Source organism: Idiotropiscis lumnitzeri, unplaced genomic scaffold (genome assembly GCF_059441095.1).
Source record: "Idiotropiscis lumnitzeri isolate Australia: NSW breed Sydney's pygmy pipehorse unplaced genomic scaffold, RoL_Ilum_1.0 HiC_scaffold_427, whole genome shotgun sequence".
Classification (NCBI taxonomy): domain Eukaryota; kingdom Metazoa; phylum Chordata; class Actinopteri; order Syngnathiformes; family Syngnathidae; genus Idiotropiscis; species Idiotropiscis lumnitzeri.
The window spans coordinates 5,001-15,000 of record NW_028283964.1 but is presented as its reverse complement, the minus strand read 5'-3'; the positions used below and the strand labels follow the sequence as shown (position 1 = coordinate 15,000).

Sequence of the window (10,000 nt, the reverse complement as noted above, 5' to 3'; positions counted from 1 at the left end):
TCACTACCTCCCCGTGTCGGGAGTGGGTAATTTGCGCGCCTGCTGCCTTCCTTGGATGTGGTAGCCGTTTCTCAGGCTCCCTCTCCGGAATCGAACCCTGATTCCCCGTTACCCGTTGTCACCATGGTAGGCGCAGAAAGTACCATCGAAAGTTGATAGGGCAGACATTCGAATGAGACGTCGCCGCCGCGGGGGGGCCGGCGATCGGCTCGGGCGTTATCTAGAGTCACCAAAGGGGGGGCCGGGCCGGCGGCACCGCGGAGACCGACAGCCCGCCGGCTGTGAAAGCCGGCGGGCCCGCTGCACCGCGGCAAACCGAACCCGCGTGGGTTTTGGGTCTGATAAATGCGCGCGTCCCCGCGGAGACGGGTCGGCGCTCGTTTGCATGTATTAGCTCTAGAATTGCCACAGTTATCCAAGTAACGGTGGAGCGATCAAAGGAACCATAACTGATTTAATGAGCCATTCGCAGTTTCACTGTATCGGAACCGTGTGTACTTAGACTTGCATGGCTTAATCTTTGAGACAAGCATATGCTACTGGCAGGATCAACCAGGTAGCCCTCGCGTCCGGCGGTCTGTGTTTCTTGCATTGGAACCGGAGCTGAGCGGGGAGCCGGGCGCGGGGACCGGGCGGCGCCCGCGGGAGACGGCCTCCCGCGGGGTTACCCCCGGCGGCACCCCAGCCTCCCTCGTTGTTTTTTCTCTCTCATTTTTTTCGGACGTGGGCTACCGAAATTTCCGTTACCGATTCAGCCCCCGTGCGCGGTGAGGAAGTCGGCTGGGCCTCGGTATGTACTCGGTCCGTAGAGGCCGCGTTACCGCGTGGCGGTCAGTCGCGGGAGGGAGCCGGAGCCGCCCGCACGCCCGCGACCGCAACACGCACTCGGAGGCGGCGTCTTCTGACAGACGCCGGTAGGGTTTGAGAAACATGCTTTTTCGGGAAGGACCGCTCGGCTGACGCGGGCCTGGGCTCCCGCACCCCTCTCGTGGCGGGGCACCCGCGAGCGCGGCGGAACTCCCGTGTAGGACATCTCTGGGCCCGTGTGGCCGACGGGCACGCGACAGGGTCGTCTCGGTCTCGCGACGAAAGCGGTTTCGCGCTGGTTGGTGCGCTAGAGGTCGATCCGCAGGCCGAAGGAACCGTCCACCCGAACACCCCGGCGCGAGGCCGGGGCCGGCAGGGGCCCTCCGATGGCGGGTCATGCTTGCCAATCGGTCAGTGGTTGGTGTGGTGCAGTACATGTCAGGGTGTGGGTGCGAGATGGGCCGGGAGGACCGCTCCTCCTGCGTCGGACCCCGAGTCATAGGAAGTGCCGTTTTGTCACAACCCCAGGGGTGGGGTGGGTAACGGTAGGGAAGTGCCGGCCAACGCGCAGAGGTCGACCCGCAGGCCGAAGGAACCGTCCACCCGAACACCCCGGCGCGAGGCCGGGGCCGGCAGGGGCCCTCCGATGGCGGGTCATGATTGCCAATCGGTCAGTGGTTATGTGTGTGCTGCGGTGCCGGCCAACGCTCAGAGGTCGACCCGCAGGCCGAAGGAACCGTCCACCCGAACACCCCGGCGCGAGGCCGGGGCCGGCAGGGGCCCTCCGATGGCGGGTCATGATTGCCAATCGGTCAGTGGTTGTGTGTGTGCTGCGGTGCCGGCCAACGCTCAGAGGTCGACCCGCAGGCCGAAGGAACCGTCCACCCGAACACCCCGGCGCGAGGCCGGGGCCGGCAGGGGCCCTCCGATGGCGGGTCATGATTGCCAATCGGTCAGTGGTTATGTGTGTGCTGCGGTGCTGCGGTGCCGGCCAACGCTCAGAGGTCGACCCGCAGGCCGAAGGAACCGTCCACCCGAACACCCCGGCGCGAGGCCGGGGCCGGCAGGGGCCCTCCGATGGCGGGTCATGATTGCCAATCGGTCAGTGGTTGTGTGTGTTGCGGTGGGGCCGGGAGGACCGCTCCTCCTGCGTCGGTCCCCGGGTCATGGGAAGTGCCGTGTGGCGGTGGTGGGGCCGGGAGGACCGCTCCTCCTGCGTCGGACCCGAGTCATAGGAAGTGCCGTGTGGCGGGGCCGGGAGGACCGCTCCTCCTGCGTCGGACCCGAGTCATAGGAAGTGCCGTGTGGCGGGGCCGGGAGGACCGCTCCTCCTGCGTCGGACCCGAGTCATAGGAAGTGCCGTGTGGCGGGGCCGGGAGGACCGCTCCTCCTGCGTCGGACCCGAGTCATAGGAAGTGCCGTGTTGCGCTGGTGGGGCCGTGCCCGCCAACAGCCTTCAGTGGTCGGATACCACGTTTGCAAGCTCCCCGCTGGAATGGGGACTTAGAAGAAATGAGGGGAAAATTCCCCCGGAGCTCCGTGCCTGAGGGCGGGCTGTGAGCCGCGCCGCGTCCGCCAACAGCCTTCCATGGTCGGACACCATTGTTCGCAAGTTGCCCGCTGGAATGGGCACATAGAAGAAATTTCGAGGATAACATCCACCAGAGCGCCAGGGCGGCCGTTATTGCAGTATGCGTCCGCCTGGCAGCTCTCTTCCGCGGGAACCATTGGGCAATTTCTTTCACGGAGGTGGACATAGAAGAATTTTTGTTTCTAAAAACGTGGTTCCTAAAAATGTGCCCCAGGTGTTTTGGAAAACCCGGGTAAACCTGGGAAGTAGGCAAATGACCCTCTGACTAGGGGTAAAAACGTTTGCCTACTGCAGCGCCCCTAATGCAATTCGGCGGAACTGCAACGCCCCTGGTCGCCTAAACGCTACCCCTGGTCGCCTAAACCTCACCCCTGGTCGCCTAAACCTCACCCCTGGTCGCCTAAAAGTCACCCCTGGTCGCCTAAATTGTCAACCCCTGGTCACCTAAATTGTCAACCCCTGGTCGCCTAAAGGGGACTTAGAAGAAATGAGGGGGCAAATTCCCCCGGAGCTCCGTGCCTGAGGGCGGGCTGTGAGCCGCGCCGCGTCCGCCAACAGCCTTCAGTGGTCGGATACAATGTTTGAAAGGTCCCCGCTGGAAAGGGGACTTAGAAGAAATGAGGCAAATTTCCCCGGAGCTCCGTGCCTGAGGGCGGGCTGTGAGCCGCGCCGCGTCCGCCAACAGCCTTCAGTGGTCGGATACAATGTTTGAAAGGTCCCCGCTGGAAAGGGGACTTAGAAGAAATGAGGCAAATTTCCCCGGAGCTCCGTGCCTGAGTGCGGGCTGTGAGCCGCGCCGCGCCCGCCAACAGCCTTCAGTGGTCGGATACAATGTTTGAAAGTTCCCCGCTGGAAAGGGGACTTAGAAGAAATGAGGCAAATTTCCCCGGAGCTCCGTGCCTGAGGGCGGGCTGTGAGCCGCGCCGCGTCCGCCAACAGCCTTCAGTGGTCGGATACAATGTTTGAAAGGTCCCCGCTGGAAAGGGGACTTAGAAGAAATGAGGCAAATTTCCCCGGAGCTCCGTGCCTGAGTGCGGGCTGTGAGCCGCGCCGCGCCCGCCAACAGCCTTCAGTGGTCGGATACAATGTTTGAAAGTTCCCCGCTGGAAAGGGGACTTAGAAGAAATGAGGCAAATTTCCCCGGAGCTCCGTGCCTGAGGGCGGGCTGTGAGCCGCGCCGCGTCCGCCAACAGCCTTCAGTGGTCGGATACAATGTTTGAAAGGTCCCCGCTGGAAAGGGGACTTAGAAGAAATGAGGCAAATTTCCCCGGAGCTCCGTGCCTGAGGGCGGGCTGTGAGCCGCGCCGCGCCCGCCAACAGCCTTCAGTGGTCGGATACAATGTTTCAAAGTTCCCCGCTGGAAAGGGGACTTAGAAGAAATGAGGCAAATTCACCCGGAGCTCCGTGCCCGAGGGCCGGCTATGAGCCGCGCCGTGCCCGCCAACAGCCTTCCACGGTCGGATACAATGTTTCAAAGTTCCCCGCTGGAAAGGGGACTTAGAAGAAATGAGGCAAATTCACCCGGAGCTCCGTGCCCGAGGGCCGGCTATGAGCCGCGCCGTGCCCGCCAACAGCCTTCAGTGGTCGGATACAATGTTTCAAAGTTCCCCGCTGGAAAGGGGACTTAGAAGAAATGAGGCAAATTCCCCCGGAGCTCCGTGCTCGAGGGCCGGCTATGAGCCGCGCCGTGCCCGCCAACAGCCTTCCTTTGGTCGGATACAATGTTTCAAAGTTCCCCGCTGGAAAGGGGACTTAGAAGAAATGAGGCAAATTCCCCCGGAGCTCCGTGCTCGAGGGCCGGCTATGAGCCGCGCCGTGCCCGCCAACAGCCTTCCTTTGGTCGGATACAATGTTTCAAAGTTCCCCGCTGGAAAGGGGACTTAGAAGAAATGAGGCAAATTCCCCCGGAGCTCCGTGCTCGAGGGCCGGCTATGAGCCGCGCCGTGCCCGCCAACAGCCTTCCTTTGGTCGGATACAATGTTTCAAAGTTCCCCGCTGGAAAGGGGACTTAGAAGAATTGAGCAAATTTCACCGGAGCTCCGTGCCTGAGGGCGGGCTGTGAGCCGCGCCGCGCCCGCCAACAGCCTTCCTTTGGTCGGATACAATGTTTGAAAGTTCCCCGCTGGAAAGGGGACTTAGAAGAAATGAGGCAAATTTCCCCGGAGCTCCGTGCCTGATGGCGGGCTGTGAGCCGCGCCGCGCCCGCCAACAGCCTTCAGTGGTCGGATACAATGTTTGAAAGTTCCCCGCTGGAAAGGGGACTTAGAAGAATTGAGTAAAATTCACCCGGAGCTCCGTGCCCGAGGGCCGGCTATGAGCCGCGCCGCGCCCGCCAACAGCCTTCCTTTGGTCGGATACAATGTTTCAAAGTTCCCCGCTGGAAAGGGGACTTAGAAGAAATTTGTGAAAATTCACCCGGAGCTCCGTGCCTGAGGGCCGGCTATGAGCCGCGCCGTGCCCGCCAACAGCCTTCCACGGTCGGATACAATGTTTCAAAGTTCCCCGCTGGAAAGGGGACTTAGAAGAAATTTGTGAAAATTCACCCGGAGCTCCGTGCCCGAGGGCCGGCTATGAGCCGCGCCGTGCCCGCCAACAGCCTTCCACGGTCGGATACAATGTTTCAAAGTTCCCCGCTGGAAAGGGGACTTAGAAGAAATTTGTGAAAATTCACCCGGAGCTCCGTGCCTGAGGGCCGGCTATGAGCCGCGCCGTGCCCGCCAACAGCCTTCCACGGTCGGATACAATGTTTCAAAGTTCCCCGCTGGAAAGGGGACTTAGAAGAAATTTGTGAAAATTCACCCGGAGCTCCGTGCCCGAGGGCCGGCTATGAGCCGCGCCGTGCCCGCCAACAGCCTTCCACGGTCGGATACAATGTTTCAAAGTTCCCCGCTGGAAAGGGGACTTAGAAGAAATTTGTGAAAATTCACCCGGAGCTCCGTGCCTGAGGGCCGGCTATGAGCCGCGCCGTGCCCGCCAACAGCCTTCCACGGTCGGATACAATGTTTCAAAGTTCCCCGCTGGAAAGGGGACTTAGAAGAATTGAGTAAAATTCACCCGGAGCTCCGTGCCCGAGGGCCGGCTATGAGCCGCGCCGTGCCCGCCAACAGCCTTCCACGGTCGGATACAATGTTTCAAAGTTCCCCGCTGGAAAGGGGACTTAGAAGAAATTTGTGAAAATTCACCCGGAGCTCCGTGCCCGAGGGCCGGCTATGAGCCGCGCCGTGCCCGCCAACAGCCTTCCACGGTCGGATACAATGTTTCAAAGTTCCCCGCTGGAAAGGGGACTTAGAAGAAATTTGTGAAAATTCACCCGGAGCTCCGTGCCTGAGGGCCGGCTATGAGCCGCGCCGTGCCCGCCAACAGCCTTCCACGGTCGGATACAATGTTTCAAAGTTCCCCGCTGGAAAGGGGACTTAGAAGAAATTAGGCAACTTTCCCCGGAGCTCCATGCCTGAGTGCGGGCTGTTTGCCGCGCCGTGCCCGCCAACAGCCTTCAGTGGTCGGATACAATGTTTCAAAGTTCCCCGCTGGAAAGGGGACTTAGAAGAAATTATGAATATTTTTGTTTCTAAAAACGTGATCCCTGAAAATGTGCCCCAGGTGTTTTGGAAAACCCGGGTAAACCTGGGAAGTAGGCAAATGACCCTCTGACTAGGGGGGAAGAACGTTTGCCTACTGCAGCGCCCCTAATGCAATTCGGCGGAACTGCAACGCCCCTGGTCGCCTAAACGCTACCCCTGGTCGCCTAAAAGCTACCCCTGGTCGCCTAAAAGCTACCCCTGGTCGCCTAAACGCTACCCCTGGTCGCCTAAACGCTACCCCTGGTCGCCTAAACGCTACCCCTGGTCACCTAAACGCTACCCCTGGTCGCCTAAACGCTTCCCCTGGTCACCTAAACGCTACCCCTGGTCGCCTAAACGCTACCCCTGGTCGCCTAACTGACCCCTCGTGTGTGGGGATCAACGTTTGCCTACTAGGGCGTCCTCCGGCGGCCTCTCGGCAGTACTGCAGGCCCATTTTAGCCGAGCCCATTGAAATGAATGGGGGAATTTTATACGTTTTTGCCTTTTTTTTCCCCCCCTCGTTCTTTTTGTATTTATTCATTTATTTCAACTTTTACCGACTCAACCGCCCTCCGGCGTGCCCTCGGCGGTCCCGCAAGCCCAATTCGGCCGAGCCCATTGAAATGAATGGGGGAATTTTATACGTTTTTGCCTTTTTTTCCCCCCCTCGTTCTTTTTGTATTTATTCATTTATTTCAACTTTTACCGACTCAACCGCCCTCCGGCGTGCCCTCGGCGGTCCCGCAAGCCCAATTCGGCCGAGCCCATTGAAATGAATGGGGGAATTTTATACGTTTTTGCCTTTTTTTTTCCCCCCTCGTCCTTTTTGTATTTATTTACTTATTTCAACCTTTACCGACTTAGGGGCCGCTTTGCACCGCCTGTGCCCGGGGAAGGTGCTCCTATTCGGGCCAAGTGTGACACACGCCCGCCCTCCTCCTCCGGAGCTTCCATGAGGGTAGACTTAGGGGCCGCTTGGCACCGCCTGTGCCCGGGGAAGGTGCTCATATTCGGCTTCACTGTCAGGCAGCATGCACTCCTCCTCCGGAGCTTCCATTTGGGCAAACTTAGGGGCCGCTTGGCACCGCCCGTGCCCGGGGAAGGTGCTCCTATTCGGGCCAAGTGTGACACACGCCCGCACTCCTCCTCCGGAGCTTCCATTTGGGCAAACTTAGGGGCCGCTTGGCACCGCCTGTGCCCGGGGAAGGTGCTCATATTCGGCTTCACTGTCACACAGCATGCACTCCTCCTCCGGAGCTTCCATAAGGGCAAACTTAGGGGCCGCTTGGCACCGCCTGTGCCCGGGGAAGGTGCTCATATTCGGCTTCACTGTCACACAGCGTGCACTCCTCCTCCGGAGCTTCCATTTGGGCAAACTTAGGGGCCGCTTGGCACCGTCTGTGCCCGGGGAAGGTGCTCATATTCGGGCCAAGTGTGACACACGCCCGCACTCCTCCTCCGGAGCTTCCATGAGGGTAGACTTAGGGGCCGCTTGGCACCGCCTGTGCCCGGGGAAGGTGCTCATAGTCGGCTTCACTGTCAGGCAGCATGCACTCCTCCTCCGGAGCTTCCATTTGGGCAAACTTAGGGGCCGCTTGGCACCGTCTGTGCCCGGGGAAGGTGCTCATATTCGGGCCAAGTGTGACACACGCCCGCACTCCTCCTCCGGAGCTTCCATTTGGGCAAACTTAGGGGCCGCTTGGCACCGCCTGTGCCCGGGGAAGGTGCTCATATTCGGGCCAAGTGTGACACACGCCCGCACTCCTCCTCCGGAGCTTCCATTTGGGCAAACTTAGGGGCCGCTTGGCACCGCCTGTGCCCGGGGAAGGTGCTCATATTCGGGCCAAGTGTGACACACGCCCGCACTCCTCCTCCGGAGCTTCCATAAGGGCAAACTTAGGGGCCGCTTGGCACCGTCTGTGCCCGGGGAAGGTGCTCCTCTCCGGGCTAAGTGTGACACACGCCCGCACTCCTCCCCCGGAGCTTCCATTAGGGCAAACTTAGGGGCCGCTTGGCACCGCCTGTGCCCGGGGAAGGTGCTCATATTCGGCTTCACTGTCAGGCAGCATGCACTCATCCTCCGGAGCTTCCATAAGGGCAAACTTAGGGGCCGCTTGGCACCGCCTGTGCCCGGGGAAGGTGCTCCTATTCGGGCCAAGTGTGACACACGCCCGCACTCCTCCTCCGGAGCTTCCATGAGGGTAGACTTAGGGGCCGCTTGGCACCGCCTGTGCCCGGGGAAGGTGCTCATATTCGGCTTCACTGTCAGGCAGCATGCACTCCTCCTCCGGAGCTTCCATAAGGGCAAACTTAGGGGCCGCTTGGCACCGTCTGTGCCCGGGGAAGGTGCTCCTATTCGGCTTCACTGTCATGCAGCATGCACTCCTCCTCCGGAGCTTCCATTTGGGCAAACTTAGGGGCCGCTTGGCACCGTCTGTGCCCGGGGAAGGTGCTCCTATTCGGCTTCACTGTCACACAGCATGCACTCCTCCTCCGGAGCTTCCATAAGGGCAAACTTAGGGGCCGCTTGGCACCGTATGTGCCCGGGGAAGGTGCTCCTATTCGGCTTCACTGTCATGCAGCATGCACTCCTCCACCGGAGCTTCCATTTGGGCAAACTTAGGGGCCGCTTGGCACCGCCTGTGCCCGGGGAAGGTGCTCCTATTCGGGCCAAGTGTGACACACGCCCGCACTCCTCCTCCGGAGCTTCCATTTGGGCAAACTTAGGGGACGCTTGGCACCGCCCGTGCCCGGGGAAGGTGCTCATATTCGGGCTAAGTGTGACAGACGCCGGCCTATTACCCCCGGAGCGATGGAGCTGGGGGCGCTCGCTCCCCGCCCGTGCCCGGGGAAGGTGCTCCTCTCCGGCCTAAGTGTGGCAGACGCCGGCCTATTACCCCCAGAGCGATGGAGCTGGGGGGCGCTCGCTCCCCGCCCGTGCCCGGGGAAGGTGCTCCTCTCCGGGCTAAGTGTGGCAGACGCCGGCCTATTACCCCCGGGGCGATGGAGCTGGGGGGCGCTCGCTCCCTGCCTGTGCCCGGGGAAGGTGCTCATCTCCGGGCTAAGTGTGGCAGACGCCGGCCTATTACCCCCGGAGCGATGGAGCTGGGGGGCGCTCGCTCCCTGCCTGTGCCCGGGGAAGGTGCTCATCTCCGGGCTAAGTGTGGCAGACGCCGGCCTATTACCCCCGGAGCGATGGAGCTGGGGGGCGCTCGCTCCCTGCCTGTGCCCGGGGAAGGTGCTCATTTCCGGGCTAAGTGTGGCAGACGCCGGCCTATTACCCCCGGAGCGATGGAGCTGGGGGGCGCTCGCTCCCTGCCTGTGCCCGGGGAAGGTGCTCCTCTCCAGCCCCAGGTCGCCTAACCCCCTTACCCCTGGTCACCTAAACCCCTTACCCCTGGTCGCCTAAACGTCTCACCCCTGGTCGCCTAAACCCCTTACCCCTGGTCACCTAAACGTCCCACCCCTGGTCGCCTAAGTGGCCCACCCCTGGTCACCTAAACGTCCCACCCCTGGTCGCCTAAACCCCTTACCCCTGGTCACCTAAACGGCCTACCCCTGGTCACCTAAACGGCCCACCCCTGGTCGCCTAAGCGGCCCACCCCTGGTCGCCTAAGTGGCCCACCCCTGGTCGCCTAAGTTGCCCACCCCTGGTCGCCTAAGTGGCCCACCCCTGGTCGCCTAAGTGGCCCACCCCTGGCCCACCTCGCGTCCGGGGGGAGGCCATCCTCTTCGGCCTAACTTTCACCAACGCCGGCCCCCAGTCTCCTGTTGGACTTAGTGCAAATTCTTACTCACGCCCTTACCCCTGGTCACCTAACCAGGGGCAGGTCCCCCGCACCTCGCGTCCGGGAGAAGGCCGTCCTCTTCGGCCTGACTTTCACGAACGCCGGGCCGTCCCCGACGGAGCATCCACACGGTTGAACTTGAGGGCCACTCGGCCCAACTTGTGTCCGGGAGAAGGCCGTCCTCTTCGGCCTGACTTTCACGAACGCCGGGCCGTCCCCGACGGAGCATCCACGCGGTTGAACTTGAGGGC

General features: G+C 61.4%; 1 non-coding gene across 1 annotated transcript in view; it reads right to left on the bottom strand.

Moving 5' to 3' along the window:
- The window catches only part of LOC148314121 (18S ribosomal RNA), a 1,933-nt gene extending 1,374 nt beyond the window's left edge, over window positions 1-559 (bottom strand). The window contains exon 1 of the ribosomal RNA XR_015841956.1: window positions 1-559. This exon is cut by the window's left edge and continues 1,374 nt beyond it. This is a non-coding gene — a ribosomal RNA (18S ribosomal RNA).
- Between the last annotated feature and the right edge of the window lie 9,441 nt (window positions 560-10,000).